The 24,172-nt window shown below is 40.8% G+C and overlaps 1 protein-coding gene and 1 non-coding gene across 5 annotated transcripts in view; one reads left to right on the top strand and one right to left on the bottom strand.

Moving 5' to 3' along the window:
- Ctnna1 (catenin alpha 1) overlaps window positions 1-24,172 on the bottom strand; it is a 132,766-nt gene that overhangs the window by 108,259 nt on the left and 335 nt on the right. The window contains exon 1 of one of the 4 annotated variants that reach the window (XM_087592883.1): window positions 23,562-24,154. The exons of 1 other annotated variant lie outside the window; for it this stretch is intronic. The gene's annotated coding sequence lies outside the window, so the exon portion shown is untranslated. Of the gene's footprint in view, window positions 1-23,561; window positions 24,155-24,172 lie in introns of those variants that run through there. 2 more of the 4 variants (XM_087592884.1, NM_001007145.1) reach the window with 2 other exon arrangements.
- LOC120098430 (U6 spliceosomal RNA) lies at window positions 14,109-14,215 on the top strand. Its single transcript, XR_015643210.1, has one exon. It is a non-coding gene; the product is annotated as a U6 spliceosomal RNA (small nuclear RNA).

Genomic DNA, 24,172 nt, shown 5'->3' with positions numbered 1-24,172 from the left:
CTTTTTCACAATACGCTTGCATGAGCAGGATAGGAAAAGTTTTGCCTTCTCAGTACCTACTCTGAATAATTCTCATTCACTAGAGAGGTAACACTGGGAAGTATTTCCACAGGGAATGTTAAATAACCCACCTTTATGTCAGTATTTTGTAAGCAATTTCCTTATCTATCATTTATCACTATATGGATGACATTCTGTTGACTGATTCTGATAAAGATGTTTTAAAGAATATGTTTAAGGTAACACAAAGAATTCTGGGTGTTCCAGTGAACTAGACTGTTGGGGGGAGGGCGGCAATGGGGGGAGGGTGGGGAGGGGAACACCCATAAGGAAGGGGAGGGGGGAGGGGGATGTTTGCCCGGAAACCGGGAAAGGGAATAACACTCGAAATGTATATAAGAAATACTCAAGTTAATAAAAAAAAAAAAAAAAAAAGAGATAAAAAAAAAAAAACAAGAATTCTGGGTGTTATGAATTGCTCCAGAAAAAATACAAAGAGGAGACTCATTTCATTATTTAGGTTATAAAAGCAATCAACAAAAAAAAAAAATTTAAATAAATAAATATCCACTACAAAAGGTACAGATCCATAGAGACCAATTAAAAACACTTAACAGGAATTGGGGATTTAGCTCAGTGGTAGAGCGCTTGCCTAGCAAGCGCAAGGCCCTGGGTTCGGTCCCCAGCTCCGGAAAAAAAAAAAAAAAAAAACACTTAACAATTTTCAAAATTTAAAGGGAGTCATTAACTGGCTGAGGCCTACACTTAGATTAAGTACATATGAGTTGTCATTTGCTTCAAACAAGACAAGGAGATTCCAATTTAAACAGTCCAAGATCTCGGGGTTGGGGATTTAGCTCAGTGGTAGAGCGCTTGCCTAGGAAGCGCAAGGCCCTGGGTTCGGTCCCCAGCTCCGAAAAAAAGAACCAAAAAAAAAAAAAAAAAAACAGTCCAAGATCTCTAACAGCTAAAGCATAAAAAGAATTAATTCTTTTAGAACAAAGACTACAAGATACATATGTAATCAAAGTGATTCTAAACTTGCTTATATTTTGGTCATTTTACCTTCAATTCATTCTCCTACTGGGCTCATTATGCAACGAGAAGACAGTATTATGGAATGGATTTTTTTTAGCTCATAAACAAAATACAAAAATTTAAGACATACATACAAAACATTTCTGAGTTAATTATAAAAGGTAGAGAAAGATTACACCAATTGTCCAGCCAAAATTGTAGTATCTCTTACAAATGCTGATTACGTCATTATGGGTGATCAATGAAGATTAGCAAAGAGTTTGTAGTAATTACTTAGGTAAAATTAATAGCAAATATCCAAAAAGCAAATGTATACAGTTCATAAAAAGAAAAAACAACTAATTGGATTCTTCCACATATTACAAAGAGAACACTAATTTCAGAGGCATCAACATTCTATACAGATGAAAACAAGATGGAGATGGCAGGTTATAAATCAGACAAAATGAGCAAGGTACTCAAAAAAGTCCATATACCTTAGTTCAAACGCTAGAATTATATGAAATCTTTATGATATAATTAGATTATCCTGAATCTCTTAACATAATCACTGATTCTCTATAAGCAGAAAGAGACATATGCATATACAGACTGCTGAATTTGTACCTGATAACTCAGAATTAGCCTCATTATGTATACAAAAGAAGTAGAAATCATCCATTCTATATTATTCTTATTTGGTCTCAATACAGGTTTGTCAGGTACATTATTAGCTCAAGGAAATGATGAAATTGACCAATTATTAATAGGAAATGTTACAAGCCTCAAAATTTCATGAAAAATATATTAATGGAAGAGGTTTAAAGAATTTCCATCACCAGCAACAAGCCAAAGAAATAATATTGTTATAATAGTAATAATAATAGTCCTGTTGGGGTTGGGGATTTAGCTCAGCGGTAGAGCACTTGCCTAGCGAGTGCAAGGCCCTAGGTTCAGTCCCCAGCTCCGGGGGGAAAAAAGAAAAAATAGTCCTGCTGGTCCCCCCCAATATGTATGCACATCAACTTCAAAAGGGCTAGCCCAAACAATCACATAGAGACTAAACAGAGGCTGGGCAACAAATGCTACAGCTAGATTTTTTTTTCCCCCTTTATTAACTTTTTTTTCCAATTATTAACTATTTTTTAATTTTTTGTTTATTTTTTTTACTTATTCACTTTACATCCTGCATTGTTCCCCCTTCTGGAAACCTCCTTCCACAATCTTTCCCCCATTCCCTTCTCCTCTGTGTGTGTGGACAAGTCCTCCTGGGTATCCCCCCAACCCTGTCACTTCAAGTCTCTGTGAGGCGAGAAGCATTCTTTCCCATCGAGGCCAGACAAGGCAGCCCAAGTAGAACATATCCCATGTACAGGCAACAGCTTTTGGGACAGCTCCCACTTGAGGAGTTTGGGGCCCACATGAAGACCAAGCTGCACCATCTGTGCTGGAGAGTAATCACTTTGCCCCTTGGGCTCCAAACAGGAATTCTTCAACCCAATTCAGCAAGAAGCAATCATAAGAAGACCATCATCCCAATCCCCTTAAGTGTCACAGTTGTTATCACCTAGGATGGTAGGTTTACATTATTTACATTATTGTACGTTGATAGAAATTTATGGTTGTTTATCTGAATTATTGTATACTAATAGAAATTTAAAGTTACTTTGTTTTTATTACAATATTAAATTTAAGACTGCTTTCTTTGAATTATTATATACTGATAGAAATTTACGGTTGTTTTGTTTGAATCATTGTATACTAATAGGAACTTTGTTTTTGTTGTACACGACTAGAAATTTAAGGTTTTGTTTGCATTATTGTATATTGGTAAGAATTTAAGGTTGTTTTGTTTGACTTACTGTATATTAATAGAAATTTAAGGTTGATTTGTTAGACTATATTGTACATAAGTTGTTTATTTAAAATTTGAATCAAAGTTCTAGTTTTATGGTTCTTATAACTATTTTTATTGTGTGTAGACTGTTAATGTTAGGGAAAAACAATTTTTAAACAAAAAGGGGGATATGAAGTGGAAATTTCTGGTTGTGTCACGTGATGCAAAAACATGATATTTTGCTGAGGCAAGACACATGACAAGACATATGATGGAGAGTTTAATTCATGGACAGTGGCGGGGGCTTGCACAGGTAGCTGTGCAACTCTTTGTGGGTCTCACTGATCTTCCCTTTGTTGAGGCAGAAGAATGGCATGGCATCCAGCTGGTCCCAGTCACTCCCACTGACTCCTGCCACTTCAGCAGAGGCCTGGATGTGCTGCCCTTGCTGATCTGTGTTTGGTAACTCCTTTGAACTAGACGGTTGGTAACCTGACACTACTGAACTGGACTGCTGGTGTCCCAAGACACAGAGATTGGATTCGCCCAAAGAACTCCTTCTAAACAGGTCCACATCCCCTGTCCTGTTTATCATCTTCTCTCCCTACCTTTGGATGGTGGGCTAGGATCAGGGTCGAAGTGTTTAAGAATCCTTATTAAAGAAGGCTTTGAAAATCTAAGCCTACACCCAGGTACTCCATGTATGTGATACACATATAGCAAACACTGAAGTGGAAATTTCTGGTTTCTTTGGAAACTCGGTTGTGTGATGTGATGTTTTTCTGGAAGCTGTCTTGTGAGAGGGTGTTTTGCTGAAGCACACATGAGAGGGCATGAAGTTTTGCTGGAACAGACGCCTGAAAGGGCATGTGATAAACGTTTAGAAAGAATATAAATATAACCCCACAGAAGTGAGAGGATGCACTTGCACTGCTACGCCTGCAGCACTGTATACCACCTCACTCTTGCCATGTCCACAGACTCATGCCAACTCGCCAGGGCAGTAAGGTCTCTGCCAGGTTAAGCTCTGCTACTTACTCATGTCTGGTGCTTGCTATTGGACTGGACTGCTGACATTCTTCCTGACAACGAAGACTGGAGATACTTCTCAACAGGACCACAACCCCCTTGTCCTATTAACCATCTTCCTCCCTACCTTTGGTCAGTGGGCTAGAAGGGAGGTTGAAGCATTTGAAATAAGCTTTGAAAAATCTAAGTCTTCAAAACACTCATACACATAAAATTATAAAATGAAAATATATTTCTTATTTTAAAGACGCTAAATTTCATATTCTACATCCTTTGAGCCCTATAAATAAAGTGTTCTTTTTATTATTAAGTTTGTTCTTTAAAATGTTCATATATGTATAAAATGCATTCTACTTATTTTTACTCTCCATCCCTGCCAACCCTTCTTCCTACAAACCCCTTCTGTATGCACCTTTGAAGCCAGGGGCTTCGGATCCCCTGAGCTGGAGATGCATGTCAGCTGCCTGACTTGGGTGTGGGAACCAAACGTGGTTTCTCTGCCAGAGTAATATGCATTCTTAATCATTAAGTCATCTCTCCAGCCCCCAAACAAAGACATTTTAAAGACACTTAATTAACACTACATCAATCTAACTAAACTGTAATAAGTTCCTCATTAGTGTCTATGACTTCCCAACTCACATTTTTGACCAAGTTTACAGTACTGCACATGGGTTTCCTCCTGTGGAGTAGGCCTCATATCCTCGTAGAAAATGACTGGTTACCCCCATAACAGTCACACCACTATTACACAAGAGGGCAGATCTTCCTTGGCAGGTTGTTATTGCAGTAAGGTTCACATCTAAGTAAAACCACTGATGACTTTTTCTCCTCTACTAGCCTGCACGGGTAGTGCCTCTCAGCACAGTACAGAGTGGCCAATGGACAGTAAGATCCAGCTCAACTGTAAGCAAGGGCTGTGCTCGGTATCTGCAGCAGCAGGTCTGTCACTGTCCGTGTTCTCAACTTTCTCAGTGCTGCAACCTGCAATACAGCTCTTCATGCTGCGGAACTGTACTGTAACACAAATAACCATAAAATTATTTCTGTTGCTACTTCATATCTATAATTTTGCTATTGTTATGAACCTTAATGTAAATATCTGATATGCAGGATATGCAACCCTAAAGAGGTCAAGACCCACAGCTTAAGAGACCCATTGATTTGGGCTGGAGAGATGGCTCAGCGGTTAAGAGCGTCCGACCGCTCTTCCAGAGGTCATGAGTTCAATTCCCAGCAACCACATGGTGGCTCACAACCATCTGTAAAGAGATCTGATGCCCTCTTCTGGTGTATCTGAAGACAGCTACAGTGTACTTATATATAATAAATAAATAAATCTTTAAAAAAAAAAGAGACCCATTGATTTATGTTATCTCAACAAACTTTGAATTGTTTTATTAAACTTAATTTTCTCAAGTTTATTATAAATTTCATGTTTTAAATTTAAAGGCAGGGGGCTGGGGAGATAGCTCAGTGGCTAATCTAAAGGCAGCAATACTTACACATTTTTATACTCCATAAGATGCTAGCAAAGTACTCTGTACAAGGCACAGCCATGTGAGCTGAACTGAATTTATGCAACCTGTTTGAAAATACAATCCTACCAAGAAAGAGTTCCTGCCTTCGTCTTAATCATATTCTCCTGGTTATTTACAATTAATGGTATTGTTTAGAATAGCTAAAATAACTTTTAAGGCTCTTGGCAGCTTCTAGTTTTCCAATTAACTTACAGAGAACTCCTTTCCAAAATCTATTATAAAATCTGCTAGAGCTGGCCAACCTTAATAAAAAAAAAATAAAAAAAAAAAAAAAAAACAGCAAGCTTAAGTTTTTCCAGGAAGAATTATACTTAGTGGAATGAATAAAAAGTTAAAGTGTAGTTAATTATTTGGTCTTCGTTATCTTAAAAATAGTGATTTCTGTATTTAATACAAAATATCGCTACAAATTCAGAATGATTCAATTGCCTGTCTAGCAACCTATATGAAGGAAAAAGCAAGAAAGGAAAGACTGCACAGTTCCAACAGAACCCAAGGGAGCTGACTGTTGGCAGACTGCCTCTTTGTGAAAAGAGCCATATACCTGCTCACAAGACATTACAAGTTCATTTACAATACAATGGTCACATCATTCCTAAAATATGTCTTTTCCAAAGCTTTTCTATCCTTGGGATGCTAGTCTACAGCCAATTTTTTAAACAGCAAGGTTATGTTAATGAAATGTTAGGTTGGTTCGTTTAAATGCAAATCGGGAGATTTAGAAATTAAAAGTACCCACAGCAACATTAACTTGTCACACTGCACAAGATCCAGGCTTGTGAATTACTCTGTACAGTCTTAGGTGTGCCAGGCTGCATCTGCATTAAGTAGATTTACCACAGCTGTAGGAACCTCAGCTCCCAAATCTCTTGGTAAATGTGAAAAAACAAGGTAACCCTTACAATTAACTCACTCTGAAAACCAAATTTTTTTTGACTAAATTTCTAAGTCCCAGTCTATCAACTTCGATTTTTGCACTATAAACTAGTTGAGATTAAGAGAGCAGTAAGGAAATATTAAGTTTTAAGTGGAAATCGTTTTCATAAAAAGATAATTATTTTCTTATAATTATAGCCAGCATTTCTAATTGTAATTTCAGTATCAACATCTCAGTCAGGTCTGATGGCCAAACTATATATAACCAGAGCAAAAAGTCTCCCATACAGCTAGAAAGAGTGTACCGCTCTTAAAAAGGACCAAGAGTTCAGACTCCAACAACCATGGTGAGTAGCTTACAATGAACTGAATTTAATTTCTAAGGATCCTATTTCTGGCCCTCTTCCGGCCTATGCGGGGACCTGCACTAATGCAAGCACATACCCCACATACACATGTATATACACATAAGCAAAAGTAATATTTAAAAAAATGTCTTCAAGGTTCCCTGGAACTGGAGATGGTTTAGGAATAATGACTGCTCTTCCAGAGGACCTGGAATCAGACCCCAGCATTCAGGTGGTGGCTCACAATCATCCAAACTGGAGTTCCAGGAAATCTGGGGCCTTCTGACATCTGCAGATACCAGGTACACAGGTGGTACACACATACATACAGAGAAAACATTTACACACAGAAAACAAATCTAAACAAAGTTTTTTAAGTTCCCCATCTGCCACAGAAGGGTAACTGAATTAAATGAGTCATCCATTGTGTGTCTCGTGAGCAACCCGGAGCATCTACTTTACGTCAGGTACTTCTCTGGCACAAAGTAGATGTCACTCCACTTGCAATTATACAGAATTGTAAAGAAGGATGACAGAACAATGACAGTGATGACTTAAGAATAATAATAATAATAATAATAATAATAATAATAAAACACTCCACCAGGTGGTAGTGACACATGCCTTTAATCTAGCCCATGGGAGAGCAGTGGCAAGCAGATCTCAACAAGTTCAAGGCCAGCCTGGTCTACAGAGCCCAGGACAGCCTAGGCTACACAGAAAAACCCTAGAGAGAGAGAGAGAGAGAGAGAGAGAGACAGACAGACAGACAGACAGACACACCACCCCAATCATGCTTATTTTCCTTTTATTTTTTAATATTTTTTAGAATACCAAAGGAAATAGCTAAATTCAAAACAACCATAGCATGCCACAAGCATCAGGAAACATACAAAAAGCACTAAGCAAAGGGCAAAATCTAAATCCAACTACCGTTGGATTCTAAATTCAACCATTGAGCAGCACACATTCAGCCAGTATTTGTGTGCCTCTTCTAAGAGCACTATTCCAGACAACAGTGAATACCACTAAAAAGGAACTAGGTGTGGTGGCTCTCACCTGTAATCTAGCACAGGAGGCTGAGGCAAGAAAACAAGCCTAGATATTTAAAAAAAACAAACACTGCAGTGATGACATAAGCAATAAACAAAGGGAGGCTATCAGCACTAGGAGGAAAATGCAAGCAGGTGAGGTCCTTAGAGGGCCAGTCAAATTGAACCCATACCAGTCTAAAATCCCTGCACTTGGGAGACAGAGGTAGGAAGATCAGGACTTCACCTGTGCTACATACCAAGTTTGATGGCTGACTGTATTCCCAAACTGTAAGCCAACATAAACCCTTCCTCCATTGTCCGTCTGCTGTTCTGTCTCAACAATAAGCAAAGCAACTAACACATTACTATCTCAACTCCTGTTAGGTTTGAAATCCCCCTCAAAAGTTGTGGGAAGAGCAGAGCATGGTGACACCTGCTTTTAACCTCACCACTGGAGAGGCAGAGACAGTTTAAAACCAGTTCTTGGTCTACAAAGAGTTCTTGGTCTGCTCGAGCTGTACAAGCCTTTGTCTCAGAGAGGGGAGGGGGAAGAGAGGGAGAAAGGGAAAGAAAAAATGTTCCAGAGATAGATAGTTACAACACAAAGTGCAAAGTTAAGGTTGTACAGGTCTCCATTCTTCACAAGAAGCTCTAAAAGCTTAAAGGAGGGTGCCCCTAGCTATCAAATAGGCCTAATTAAAAATCTGTCTGATAACACTTCAGAAGCAAGTGGTTGTCTCAGGTTGTGAATAACATAGGCATCTTCCAGCAACCAGAGCATAACTGAAAAACAGAGTGGGTGGTGAAACAGTAACCAAGTCAAAAACAAACCTAAGAAATTATAAGGCATTACAGATCTGAACTTTGTCCCTCCTTACTTCTCTATCCTAGAACCATTCTATTCTTATTGTTTATAACAATTATTTAGAGATACTAAAGAAAAATCCTCTCCAAGGGGAAGAGGGTCTATGTAAAGTCAGTTTGCTATGTTTGTGAAAAATACTTGAGACAATCAACACTTTGCTTTGTTTTGTTTTTATCCCCCAGGTGGGGATAATCAACTAACTTTTAAAACAGCGGTTTGGTCAGGCATGGTGATGCATTTAAACCCAGCACTCCGGAGGCAGAGGCAGATGGATCTCTGAGTTCCGAGGACACCCTGGTCTACAGAGAGAGTTCCAAGACAGCCAGAGCTACAAAGAGACTCTGTCCCAAAAAAGCGAAAAAGATTATGTTTGGTTCTTGATTTCAGGTATTTTAATGTGTAACTGGTTGGCTCTACAATTTTGAACCTATGGCAACACACAAAGAAAAACATGGTGAAATAAAGTCTCCTGGCCAATGTCCCCCACTGTCCTGTAAACCCCTTGGAAGACATGTCTCCAGTGACTTAGACTTCCCATTAGGCCTAATCTTGACCTGTGGGTCGAGATCCATTTGGCAAACCTCTTATCTCCAAAAATATTTCTATTACAATTCTTTTTTTTTTCTTTTTTCTTTTTTTCCGGAGCTGGGGACCGAACCCAGGGCCTTGCGCATGCTAGGCAAGCGCTCTACCACTGAGCTAAATCCCCAACCCCTACAATTCTTAACAGTAGCAAAACTAGAGTTGTGAAATAGCAACAAAATATGATTGGAGGCCAACCACGTCCCTTCAAGGAGACTCTAGGGCCTTTAACACTGCCACATAACCCTCCTACTGACATAATACACACAGTTCTGAAAGCTCTAGCCTGGGTCTTATCTCTGGCCTGGAGTATATGCATAAGCCAGTAGTGTTAAGCTCGGTGACAGAGCACTTTCTTAGTAGCTGCTGAGCCCTGGGCTCCATTCCCAGAACTGCTTATAGAGTGTGGGTAGAAGGGTTGTTACCCGTGAATCTGCAGTCGCTGCCATTCTACAATGCCAGCCTTTGTTATCACTGTCATTGGGTGGAGGAAGGAGTTGGTAAAGGCAAACCCTTACTCAGCCAACTGCACTGCATGAGCCTTCCCAGCCCCACCCCAGGAGCCCAGGAAGGCCTCCCCATCTTTGCATTCACTTTTCCTCTGCCCAGAGAGCCTTCGGGAGTTTTCAACTAGAAAGCTACTATCTTCTTTCAATACTCAGACACATCCTGTCCTCTACCGCACGGAAAGGGTTCTTCCTGATTCTCTAGATTCCTCCAGAATTTGCCACATGAAATATAAAACTGAGTCACCATGAACACACATGGATCACAACTGTTTGTTCTAAGGCAAGATCTTGCCATTAGCCCTTACAGAGCAGTCAGTCCTCCTGCCTCAATCTTCCACCAAACTGATAAGAGGATTGCAGGTGTGTGCCACCAAAACCAGCAAACCAGCACATAAAAACAAACAAAAAAACACTTGCCAGGCGGTGCTGGGGTGTGCCTTTAAGCCCAGCACTCAGGAAGCAGAGGCAGGAGGATTTCTGAGTTCTGGTGTTAGAACCAGTCCCAGCCTGGTCTACAGAGCAAGTTCCAGGCTAGCTCGAACTATACAGAGAAACCCTGTTCCTAATCATGTTTAACAATTATTTAGAGGAGTGAAGGACAGTGGACAACTTTATTTTAATTCTCTACTACTCGGTGGTTTCCAGGAATTCTAACTGCCCTGCCTGAAGGCAGGTGCAATTACAGTAGAGCTGTCCCTCTGGTCCACCTTCACTTTTCTGTTCAACTAACCTAGGTGCAAGGGCACATGCTTATAATCTTGTATGTTAAACTTACATGACTCAAAACTACTTAAATTTCATCTAGCAACACTAACATATAGAAAGAAATAAGGAAGAAGATTAGGAAAACTCAACACAGATTGCAACTCCCACCCATCACTGTATTCCCAGGGCTAGTGTCAATAGCTGGGAAGATTACCATGTCTCTAGCATGTTGCACACTGGTCGATTTTTAATGGTCTATCTTTAAGTGAATACTTCCCAATGTTGTTGACATACAGCATAACACTTTCTTAGATTCAATAACACTACCTAGAAAACTGCATTTACCTTTCAATAGTCTTAAATACGTTTACATTTTCCCTGCAAGGCTTAGCATCTTCCATTTCCTTGAATTTCACCCCTTCCCAAAGGATCAAGTTCACATTTCATTTGACCATTTCTCTCTAAAATGACAGGTTTTTAAAGATACACTTCAAAGTCAGTGTAAAGCTCCTCTGAGAATTAAATGCCCCCAGGTCAATGAAAGTTTAAAAAAAAAAAAAAAAGGTAACATATGATTACAGGAAACCTTGTCAAATCCCCAGAAACAGAAAATCCCAAAAGCCTCCTTGGTGATGTAACCTGCCTCACCTTTCAAAATCTGTCTTATTCACTTCCCTATATTTTATAAATTATGATTAAGAGCCCAAATTAATAGTGAAATGTATACTATAATGAAATATCCAACATAGTATAAGTAAATGGTAATAATACATCTTCACTTGGAAAGAAAGCATGTATTGGAGCCAACCACACAAGGCAAATGGAGGAGGAGGCCCCTCACCTTCCAGTCACTAGAAATGGGTCACACTGACTGGGTTTCCTGAGTTACGATGGTACTTCCAGCCTTAGGAAGACTCTGCAGCTTAACCTGACTAACGAAGCAGCGCATGACTGTATAACCTAATCTTCAGTTCTGAAGTCAAATACTAATAAAAATAAACTAAAACAATAAAACATTTTGCCAATTTTAACACAAAATCAGAAAAAGACAAAGAAAAACAGCTTTATAAAATGGCAGGAAACCAAAATTAGATAATCCAGGAAATAATTAACCTTTAAATTAGCAATTCAAAAATAAGATAAATTATAATACTAAAATTAAACTGGATTAATCATTATAAAATTCTAACACTAATTAAAATATTTTGTAACGTCTTTTCAGTGTCTTTTTAAAAATGGGGGCCTCGGGGTTGGGGATTTGGCTCAGTGGTAGAGCACTTGCCTAGCAAGCGCAAGGCCCTGGGTTCGGTGCCCCAGCTCCGAAAAAAAAAAAAAAAAATGGGGGCCTCAGTGGTTTAGACCACTTGTTGCTCTTACAGAGGACTGGGTTCATTTCCCAGCACTACAGAGCAACTTAAAACTGTCTATAACTCAAGTTCAGGGGATCCAATGTCCTCATTTCTGACCTCTAATGGTACCAGGAACACACATGGTACACACATATACATATATGTGTAAGCAAAACATGCATACACATAAAGTAAATAAACCTAAAAAATAAATTTTAATGCTAAAAATGAGTTATATAAATTCTACAATTCCACTTCTTTTAATAAATCAAGAAGAAAGGCTAATATTTTAAAAATCAAATCACACAATCACACTACTTGTTTCAAGTGATCAAATCTTAGTTACAAATGTTTAGAACATCCAAAGTTGTACCATGTGCATGACTCCAAACCTATAGGGAGGTAATATAAGTTAAGCCACAGTCAAAAAGTAAGTTTGGGGGATGGGGGCTTGAGAGTGGAACTGGGAGGAGAGAGAGGGGCTGCAATCAGGCTATTAAATAAATAAAAAGTGAGTTTGATTGTCAAGTAAATAGAAATATATGCTCATTTCAAGCTCCATTAGAAATAGAGTAGAAGCACACCAATACAAGAAAAAGTTTGCAAGTTATTTAAAAAGCAGAAGATAATAAACATTTAAAAGGGGCTGGAGAGATGGCTCAGCAGTTAAGAGCACTGACTGCTCTTCCAGAGATTCTGAGTTCAATTCCCAGCAACCACATGGTGGCTCACAACCTTCTGTAATGGGATCTGATGCCCTCTTCTGGTTTACCTAAAGACAGTGACAGTGTACTCATATAAAAAAATAATATAAATTTTAAAAAGTTCTAACCAAAACAAGAAAAAAATCAATACTGACATTTTACTGTGAAGCATGGTTCCTTTTATACCCTCTGAACTTTAAATACTGGTTAATTCAGTACTGTGCTCTCACCACTTGCACAAAAATTAAACTATCAATTCAAGACAGACTGTCCCAAATCATTACACTGTTAGGTCCTGACCCCCATGTGGGCTGAGCACCAGACCACTAGACTGCACAAGCAACACCTTCAGCAAGCTCACTGGCACTGCTGCCCTCCCTACAAGGCTCTCCTCATGCCCAGTGCTCAACTCCCTGTATCCCAAAAGGAAACAGAAGGTGCTAAAGCCAATCCCCAAACAGAACGTAAAATGTGCTCTCCTCCACTAAATTTTTAATTTTTTCATTCTTTCCCTATTTTTGTAGGTATATATTTCTATACATGTGTGTGTTATTATTAGTGGGGGGAGAGACTGCTAGCAAATGTGGACCTGAGCATGCTACAGCACACAGTGGTCAAAGAATAGCCATGAGTCATCAGAAGGCGGAAGCAGGAGGACTACTGAGTGCGAGGATTCTAGAATGAACTAAGAAGCATAGTTCTTTGGAATACTATTCCAACAATAGTTGTGCAGTCAACCTAAAGCAAGGCAAACTAATTTACCTCCAAGAACTGCACAAGCATACAACTAAGCCATTTGATATTAAGTTTCAATTAATACTAAAATTATATAATATATAATCTGCTTCCAAAGCTACAGTAACACAAACTCTAAAGAGGCTAAAGGAAGATTACAGATGAGAAGGAGAGTCTAAAACCATCTGAGACCCAGAGCACTACTGGACAGACAGTTGAGGGTTACACTCTACAATGACACCAGCACCAACTTGGAGCACTCACAAACTCATTAACACCCACGAAGCAGAGAGGACACTTCCAACCACACCCAAGGAATGTCACTGTCATCCAAACCCTCTAGCTTCACCCAACAACTAGTCTACTAGAAACAGACAAGCAACAGAGCCTGAACTCTAAAGTGTAAAACACTATGACATACCACAGATAAAGTAAATTTATGAAGGAGAAATTGGCCAAAAAAAGTATTTATTTTGGGGGGTGGGTTTTGGTTTTGGTTTCTGGTTTAAGACTGGATTTCTCTACATAACCTTGGCTGTCCTAGAACTCACTGTGTAGACCAGGCTGGCCTTGAACCCAGAGATCAGTCTGCCTCTGCCTCCTGAGTGCTGCAATTAAAGACAAGTGCCACCATGGCTGGCCTAAAATTTTTAGAGCTATAAGAAAAAGCTTAACTTGTAAGTAACCCAAATGTCCCTCAACAAATGAACGAATAATCAAAATGTGGTATATAGAGCCCAGAGAGATGGTTCAATAGGTAACAGCACGTGTCTCACAAGCCTTGCCATCTGAGTTCATGTTCCAAGAAATAAAAGGCCAGGGGGCAGCCAGATGGCACAGCAAATAAGGTGCTTATCACCAAGCTTGGCAACCTAAGTCAAATCCTTATGACCCACATGGTAGAATCAACTCCTACAAGTGGTCCTTTTATCTCCATAATTGTGCCATGGCCCACATATACATAAAATAAATTAATGGGTGCTCGCTTCGGCAGCACATATACTAAAATTGGAACGATACAGAGAAGATTAGCATGGCCCCTGCGCAAGGATGATACGCAAATTCGTGAAGCGTTCCATATTTAAAAAAAATAAAATAAATAAATAAATAAATTAATGGAGGGGCTGAAGAGAACTCAGCAGCTAAGGCACTTACTACTCTCACAGAGGGGGCTGCGAGCAGGCAGCTGACGACCACCTGCAATACAGTTAGTTCTAGAGCTCTATCTGGCTGCAGTATAACACTCACATACAAATAAAATTAATAAAATTTTAATAAAACTGTAATAAAAGAAATTATTTCAAGCTGAACTGATGATCTGTCCATAACTCCAGCAATCATACAGAATGATGGAAGTGGAATCAATCGCCTACCCACAGCTCCAAGGCAAGCTATTCTAGAGTATTAAGCACAACAGCAGGAACAAGTTGAGAGAGCTAGCTAGATGGTTCATTAGGCCAACTACCACCAAGCTGATCATCTAAGTTCAGTTCTCAAAACTCTCACTCTGAAAAGCTAAAACGGATTCCCATAATTTGTTCTCTAACTTCCACACTCAAATGATGTACACACACACACACACACACACACACACACACACACACACACACACACACACACACACACAGGGCTTCCAGGGAAAAGCTTGGATCAATGCAGACTGGACAATTCCAATCCATTTTAGCTTTACTTAGCAGCAACTCTCCATCTCCCTAGCCAGGCACATTTTACCCAAAAGCTTTGCCAGGTGGGCAAACAAGGGCCCTGCCCTCTGGATAATGAGAAATCTTATTCTTATTGCTAATTACTGCTTCTAATCAGGGAGACAGGGAAACAGAAGAGCATCCACTATTACACCTCTGCTAGTTCTCCTCCAGCTAAATATAATTCCTCCCCAAATGTAATGAACCAACACCTTTCCCTCCTACTTAATTTTTCTCTTAATTCTCTTCTGGGAGCTGGGGGTAGTGGGTAAAAAATGTAAAAGCAATCATACAGGGGATTAGAGTGTGATTAGAATGTTATCATGGTGCTTCTTGGTCCTCAGTGTTTTTACATATGGATTGAGTATGTTGGTCCCCAGTTGGTAGGACTGAGTAGAGTACATGACTACAATCCCTAGCTAGTATCAGTACTGGGAAGGCTGAGGCAAGAGGATTTTGACTTCAAGACAAACCTTTGAAAACTTGGTCTTCAAAAGTAGAGGGAGGGTCTAGTGAAAGGTCACTAAGATACAGGGATGCTGCCCTCAGTAAGGCACAAGTACACATGTGTACATGTGTGTTCAATATATAATTCTTATAAAAAATGTTGTACACATAAGACCAGCCAGGCATGGTAGTGTATGCCTACCTCTGCCTTCCTATGGGCAGCCCACTTTTTTATGTGAGTGCCGAGAAGAGGAACTCAGGCCCACATGTTTGTGCAGCAACACTTCATCTCCTGAACCACCCCCTTAGCTAGTAACTTAGCATTTATTGACTACTACCTACAATGAACAAAGAAACAAGTCTGGTACCACAGGATGCAGAAGGATAAAAATAAACATCTTGACTTGAAGGACTTCACCATCTAGCAGAGCAGCTAGCAAGATAATTTTTACTATCAGAATTTTTTAAGGTTATTTATTTTTATATTTATGTATACACTGTAGCTGGCTTAAGACACACCAGAAGAGGGCCCCATTACAGATGGTTGTGAGCCACCATGTGGTTGCTGGGAATTGAACTCAGGCCCTCTGGAAGAGCAGTCAGTGCTCTTAACCACTGAGCAATCTCTCATCCCTGCTATCAGAATTTTAAGGTAAGTTAACAACATGGGAATATTTAAATAATAAACTTGATTTATTGGTTTACCCCTAAGAAAACCCATTTAATATAAATAAAATATAGCTTGTTCAGCACTCCATAACAGAAAGACTGTATTAGCATTTTATCACATTGGAGGTGAAAATAAACACCCTTTATATCATCACCATCATCACCATCATCATATCAGACAAATGAAAAAGTTTAAACTAAGGCTGAGTCTCATAAGAGTACAATTTCCAAAGATCATGCTATCATAATTCAGGTAACAAATAATCAATGAGAAATTAGCAACAAAAAACACCTCATCACATAATTCTAACTCTATTGTTTAGTTTAGCCTTTTAAGAATTATATATTGGAGGCTAGAAAGATGGCTTAGCAGTCAAGAGCACTGACTGTTCTTCCAGAGGACCTGAGATTCCCAGAAATCATATGGTGGCTCACAACCATCCGTAATGATATCCAATGCCCTCTTCTGGTGTGTCTGATGACAGCTATAGTATACTCATACATAAAACAAATAAATCTAAAACAAATAAAATTTACAATAGAATTATATACTAAGGGCTGCAAAAATGGGTCAGTAGTTAAGAGCCCTTGCTACTCACTCATTGAGGACCAGAGTTCAGATCCCAACACCCACTTCGGACATTTCACAAATGCCTGTAACTCCAGTTCCAATGTATTAAGTAAGACACCCTCTTCTGGCCTCTGTGAGCACCTACACACACAAGTATGCATACATTCTGGCATACACACAGATACACACATTTACACAGGAGTAAAATAAAATATATTTTAAAAATTCAATTACGGAGTGAGGTGTGTAGTTCAGGCCTGTAATGTCAGCACTTGGAAAACTGAGGCAGTAAGATAGCCATTGAGTCTGAGGCCAGTCTAAGCTGGAGAAAGTTTCAACTAAAACAACAGGGAATGCAATCACATTTTTAAACCTCAGTGCCCAATGAGCAGAGGTGACGTGGCTAGAATAATATAATTCCTGCCCTCATAGTACCCAATTTAACTGACAGGGGTAGAAAGGAAACCCACAGGGGAAAGTTCCATGTCTTTGGATTTCATGACTTTAGACATTACACCAAAAGCAGAAAAAACAAAAAGCACAAATTGTACTTCATCAAAATTACAAACTTTTTGACCTGGGCAGCAGTGGCACATGCATTTAACCACAGCACATGGGAAGCAGAGGCAGACTAGCTAATCTTTGAGTTCAAGGCCAGCCTGGTCTTCAGAGAAAGTTTCAGGATAGCCAGGGCTACAAGGAGAAACAGTGTCTTGAAACACACACACACACACACACACACACACACACACACACTTTTAAGCCAAGGCAATAGTGGTGCACATCTTTGACCCCAGCTCTCAGGAGTCAGAGGCAGTCAGATTTTCTAAGTTCAAGGCCACCCTGGTCTACAGCCAGAGTTATAAAGGTGGGAAATGGGCGTTGGGGGTATGCAATGGGACTTTTGTCTAACAAAAGAATACAATCAACAGGGAGTAAAAAGACGGGGAACCAGAGAAAGTATTTACAAATCACATCTCTGATAAGGGATTACCATGTAGAATATTTTTATTCTTTAGTACTAGAGAAGCAGAGGGAGGCAGATATCTAGTAGGTAGAACCAGCCTGGTCTACCTAATGAGTTCCAGGATAGCTAGGGCTACATAGAGACAAAGTCTCAAAAAAAAAAAAAAAAAGGCAACAAAATATATAAAAGCTACAACTCAAGCACACTACCAAGAAGACTGTTTTAAAGTCCAGGCTAGGGATCTGACCAGAAGTACTGCTCCAGCCTAGAGCACCTACAACCTGTGGATTTAATTCCCAATACCCACATGTAACTCACAATGGTCTTTAACTCTGCCAGTTCCAAGGAAATGTATGCAGCCTCCAGGGCCAGCAGAGTTAACAGTCTGCAAGGAGCAGGAAGAAGATCCAGTTCAAAACAATGCTACATCGGTTCAAACTGTTAAGAGTCTAACACTGGGCAGTTTATTTTAGGCATATTTAAGTTCAGTAAAATTTGAAAAAAAAAAAAAGTTTACTGGTGTAACATAATTCCCTGTGCACAACTACATTGGAACTCTTCTCAAAATACATATCATTTCTGTCATGAAGACAGGTTCTAGAAATAGGCTAGATACATTATCTTAAGGGCCTAGGGTAAGATCTGGTGTCTCAGTCATACTCATAGGACAAAGGTCATTTGGGCTGTCAGTCACCTCCAGCCCTAGTTATGGAAGCTTGCCATGCAGATAACACTAAGGACACCAGACTATTAAGCACCTCTGGTCCTGACTTTGGGGTGATGGGGGTACCCTAGCCATATAGATAATACAACAGCTGCCTAAATTATTAGACACCTCTGTTCCTGCGTGGGGGAGCTTGGTATGACATGCCCCTAAAGATAGCCAAGAATCACCTAAGTTATTAACCACCATTCCCAATCTTTTAGACAGAAAGCAGGTTATACATCTTTTCCTTGCAAAAGACAGCCCTGCATGTTTAGCATTCTTGGTTTCCCTAGCACCACCTGTGAGCACGAGAACCTTTGTGCTGACGACAGAAGCCCAACACCTTCTTCTGGCCCCATGGCACCAAGCACACAGCCATCCATGCAGGCAAACCACTGATACACATAAAACTTAAAAACTTAAAAGAAAGAGAGGGGGAAGGAAAGATAAAAATGGTCAAACAGAACAGTTAGCTGCCAGGAGAGGTAAATAAGAAACTACCATTCGAGGAGTAAAAAATTCACTTTGGACAGATAAAAATAGCTCTAGAGAACCAGAAAACACTTTTCCATATTGTACTGTACTTAACAATGCTTGGTATCAGACTAAAGTTTGAAACAAGGCTGAGTTGTGTTGAATGGATTTCCTTCTTGCCCCATGTAGATTGTTACTGTCAGTTCTGGTGGCACAAAGACCCTCAGAAGTTTCCCTGGAACTGATAGAGATTGCACAATAACATGCATTTACTTAAAGCCAATGAGCATAACACACTCAGACAAAAAGTTTAAATGGTAACTTTTGTTGTGAACATCAAAAAGTAAAAAGTAATTAGTTCCCCACATCCACATGGTAGCACACAACTGTCTATATAGCTCTCATTCCAGGGGATCAGCTACCTATTCTGCCCTCTCTATGGATACTACACACACATGATGCACAGACATACATTCAGGTTCACACACATGAAATGAAATAAAATGCAATTCCTAAAGATAAATGAAGGACAGTAAATAACATTATCACTTATCTCTACAAGGTTTAAGATTTTCTGATCCAGTCTGCAACGGTGGGGGAGTATCACTCAGTTTTTGGAGGGGTATAGAAGCAAAAGGCATTCCAACAAAACGGACAAAGACCCAGGGAAGGAGACAAAGGATAGGAAAATTTACAACAGAAAATCAGTCTGGTAGCCAAGGATGTAGCTCAGTTAGTAAGTGATTGTCTAGCATAAAAGAGGTCCTGAGTTAATCTCCAATACCACATATACCTGATGAACCCTGTAATTCCAGCACTCAGGTTATGGAGACAAGAGTTTCAGGAGTCCAAGGTCATCTGGGGCTACATAACAAGTTGAAACCATTCTGGGCTGCATGAGACACTGTCTCAAAAATCAGAATTAAAGGCTACAAATGGCTCAATGGGTAAAGGCACTTACTAATAAGACTGAAAATTTGAGTCAGATTCCCTAGGAATTACATGGTAGAGAAGAGAACCAATTCACAAAAGCTATCCTGTCTCTTCACTTGTGCATGTGGATGTGTGTGTGTGAGTACATGCATGCAAGTATTCTTAAGAAAAATATTGTTCTGAAACAGACTCTTACTATATGGCCTTAGCTGGAACTCTCTGTATCAGGCTGGCTTTGAACTCAATTCTGCCTCCACAGTATGAGCCACTGCACCAGCCCCTGCCCCACCCCCACCCCAAAAATTAATGAAAGTAAATTGGTCTGAATTTTTAAGTAAAAGGTAGAATTTAGAAGATCTTGAACCCAACCATAGACTAACCACCACAACTACACAGCAGCATTAGGTTTCAAAAATAAGTGTGGGACCTCTGGGCTGCCAAGATGGCGGCTGGCAGGTTCCTGACACCCAGCCTACCTAACAACCTCAGCTGGCACATGGAACCCACATATTCGAAGAAAAGAAGCAACTTCTCCAAGTTGTCCTCTAACCACAACACTTGTGCACACAAACACACAAAATAATAAAATATGAACTTTGTAAAGGGGCTATCTTCTTCCTTTTAGAGATTTTAGGAGCTCAATCACCCTGAGCAGCACAGTATGACCTGGTTTCAAAACAGAGGCGGAAGGGCAGAGCCAAGTGACACATGTGCTGCTTCCTAGTGGATATACATAGTCCTCAGTTTGTATTAACTCACTGAACAGGTGACCCTAGTTTGATCACTTTCCTCTAATTATACTTCAACTTTGAAAAGGTTTACTATTAAAGACAAAGCCTGGGGCTGGGGATTTAGCTCAGTGGTAGAGCGCTTACCTAGGAAGCGCAAGGCCCTGGGTTCGGTCCCCAGCTCCGAAAAACAGAACCAAAAAAAAAAAAAAAAAAAAAGAAGACAAAGCCTTAAACCAGGAGTGGTGGCACAGACCTTTGATCCTGGCACTGGGAAGCAGAAGCAGGTGGATCTCTGAGAGTCTGAGGCCAGCCTGGTCTACTTGGAATATATAAGACAGCCAGGACTGCATAGACACCCTGTCTCAAAAACCTTATTACCCCCACACATACACTTCCCAGAAGTCATCCACAGAAAACATTTACCAAACAGTATAAAAGATGTAATACAGAAGCTGTATAAGAAACCAAAGCACTGAGTGCCAAGAGAAAACAGGTTTCCAAGTAATTAAGAGAAAGCAACATGGGGCTGGAGAGATGGCTCAGAGGTTAAGAGCACTGACTGCTCTTCCAGAGGTCCTGAGTTCAATCCCCAGCACCCACATGGTGGCTCACAACCATCTGTTATGAGATCTGATGCTCTCTTCTGGTGTGTCTGAAGATGGTGTACTTATATACATTAAAAATAATAAATCAAAAAAAAAAAAAGAAAGAAAGAAAAAAGAGAAAGCAACATGGTCCGGAAGGAAAACCACAGGGGGAACAAAATAAAAAGCAAAGTGTGGTGGTACACAATTAACCCTGGCATTTGAGAAACTGAGGTGGGAAGATCACTAAATTCACTCAAGACCCTCTGCTAAATAAATAATAAACCAAACAAGCAACTAAACAGCTTACTCGTACTCAGATTCTCAGATACACAGCTCAAAAAAAGACAGACAGACAGTCTAAAAGTGGAGTGGAAGCAGTGAAAGGCATGTAAACAAAACACTCTAGGGCGGATCCTGTCCCTGACTAGATTTGGGCAGGGCAAGGTTGAAGAAAGCTCCAGTTGCCCTGAACAGCAGTTAGACTGTAATCAATTACCTCATCTGTCATTGACTGCCCTAAGCTTAGACTGAGAAAGACTTTCTTCCTCCTTCATTCAGTGCAGCATCTAATTTGCCCTCCTTACCAGATACCAACCAAAGGTTGGAGAGGGCATGAGCCTTGCCTTGAATAGATTTACAGGGCTCACTTCCCAACAAGGCCTGCAAACAGGGCTATCAATAAGTTACAACGCAAACAGAAGTTACTAAAAAACTTAAACACAAAATTTGCTACCAGAAATGAAAACGCTGGCTCTTGAGAAAAGAGTTCAATGCTTCAGAAGCTTTACCCAGATGCCTGGATGCCACCTCTACCCAATTTGTATCTGGATCCTTTCCACTCATCCAGGTCACCTTTACCCACATGACCTTCCCCACTCAACTCCTTGCCTTTACACACACACCAATTCAAATTTTCTCTAAGCACCAGCAAGGAATAAAACAATGTTCAGATCGTGAAAGCCCTATATCATCTTACAGTTTTAGAATAAAATCTAAATCTGTGACCTGGCCTTTGCCTTCCCTGGCAACCTTCTCCCTACTTCAGTACTAACAATAAACAGATCTCCTCTAAACCTGTAGGCCTCCAAATGCCTAGCCAATGCTCAGGCTACTTACACCTGCTTCGGATCCTATTCCTTCATCCTGTCTAGGTCTCAGCCAGTACACAACCACCGACACCTTCAACAAGCAGGGAGAGCTAGCTGTACTATCACTAATGTGACTTTCTTTAAAATTACAAGATATAAGGAGACCCATGTGGGTCAGGAGAGAAACTACACTCAAAATAAAAAACTGGACGTTTGCGGCTAAGGTTGATGACAGAGGTAGGGGTGTGCAGCTCAAATATAGAGCACATGCCTAGCAAGCACAGCTCTAGGTTTGTTCTCCAATACAACAGTGTGGGGTTTGATGAGAAAAGGCACAAGGCGGTGAGTGATACTCAACTAGGAGGGGAAAAAAGCCACCCTTCATCTCTGATCACCATATAAAATGTTTCTAATGGGAATGGAGATGGGTGTCACACAACTGATATTGGAAACCAATATATTTGGTTAGAATCATATGCAAGAAAAGGAGGGGTTGAAAAGTAAAGGGGGGAAAAAACCAGAATATCACCATTCCACTTAAATGCCCTTTTAGATTTCCCTATTCCTTCTGTCGCATTACTTCAACTCATGCTTCACCCAGTTCAAAAGCCACCACCTTCCAGAACAGCTTATAAACCTAGTTAACACCCCCAACCATGCTCCCACAAGTTTCTGTTGATTGCATTATTATACAATATGACCCAGACAGGTGTGATGGCACACATCTAAACCCCAACACTCAGGAAGCTTAAGCTAGTTTGAGGCTTCACAGTGAGATCCAGAATGGAAAAAGAAAAAAGGATATGACACTTGAGAAGCTTCCAGGCCTCAAAGAGAATTTTAAAAACCTGGTCTTTTTTTTTTTTTTTTTTAGCTTAGTTTAAGGCAGGAAGTATGAACAATTAAACAGAGGCCACCAATTATTTCCCCACTCAATCCTTTTGTAAAACAAAACAAATTCCATTTCATGAGGTAACATCCACCAGTAGTCTTTAAAAACCAACGCTAAACACAAAATAACCTTCTTAAAACACCTAAAAGATGCAAAACAATGATGAAACAGATTTACATCATAAATTATTCTAAGTTCCATAGACACACACACACACACACACACACACACGCACACTTAAAATAAAACCAAACGTTATGAAGGCACAGAAGTATCAATCCTCGATTTGAGCCAACCGCTCACTGAATTATTGGGGTGGCCACTGCTTGAAAACCAAGGTTACAAATCCAGTCAACAACATCCCCGCCCCCCAAGTTCTACACACATATTAACAAGTTCCTTTTAAAGTCGAAAGGCGGGTCATTGACATCGCAGGCTGGCGATGCCCGCCCTCGGGATTCTGAGGCAGGGAAACCGAGCGATCCAGGTCAGACTGGGCTACTTAGTTAGCAAGATCCGCTCTCAGTAATCAAATGTTAGTAACTCTAATGCTACTCCTGAAAACTAAGAGTAATGTCAGTCAGGTTTAGCAGCAAAAGAGGCTGAGTAATTTTAAGATAAAAATTAAACTCCATGCCACAAGTCCACACGGGTGTGGCGCACCTTAAGGAAAAGAGCGCTGGAGAACAGGAAACTACGACTTCCATTCTCCATGGGTCGGGCTGGAATGTCCGCTCCTCCGACCTCTAGTCCCGCAAACCACCAAGTTTCAGCCGCGGGCAGGGGGAGGGGAGTGGCCGACACAAATCCTCGAAACAATCGCGTCCCTAAAGCGCCCCACAGCCCGACCGCCAGGAACACGCCGCGGTTGTCCCTCAGTGAGGGAGACGGCCTGAGGCGCGACGCCGATCCCGCGCGCGCTCCCTGCTCCGGGAACAAAGTTTAGAAAGAGGGAGAAAGTTTTCCAAGGAAGCGCCCCGGCGGTCGCCCTGCTTCCCGAGCGTCGGGCTCCGCCCGCCCAGGCCCAGGCTGCTCAGGGAAGCCGCCCTAACCCGACGCTCCAGGGCGGCGGCGGCCGAAAGCCCGAGCCGGACACCCGGGACCCCGGCCTGAGGAGACCCGCGCCCCACCAGGGGGCCCCGCGCACCCCGAGGGAAGGTACGAAGAGTTACCTGCGGCGAACGGGGCGAGCGCTGGACGACTCCTGAGGCGCCAAGCCGACGGCCACCGCTTTGTCTCCCGCCCGTCCGGCTCCCAGGAGGAAATGGGCCGCC

The sequence above is a fragment of the Rattus norvegicus genome, chromosome 18 (genome assembly GCF_021556685.1).
Source record: "Rattus norvegicus strain SHRSP/BbbUtx chromosome 18, alternate assembly SHRSP_T2T, whole genome shotgun sequence".
NCBI classification, from domain to species: domain Eukaryota; kingdom Metazoa; phylum Chordata; class Mammalia; order Rodentia; family Muridae; genus Rattus; species Rattus norvegicus.
This window is presented reverse-complemented; position numbering and strand designations above follow the sequence as displayed.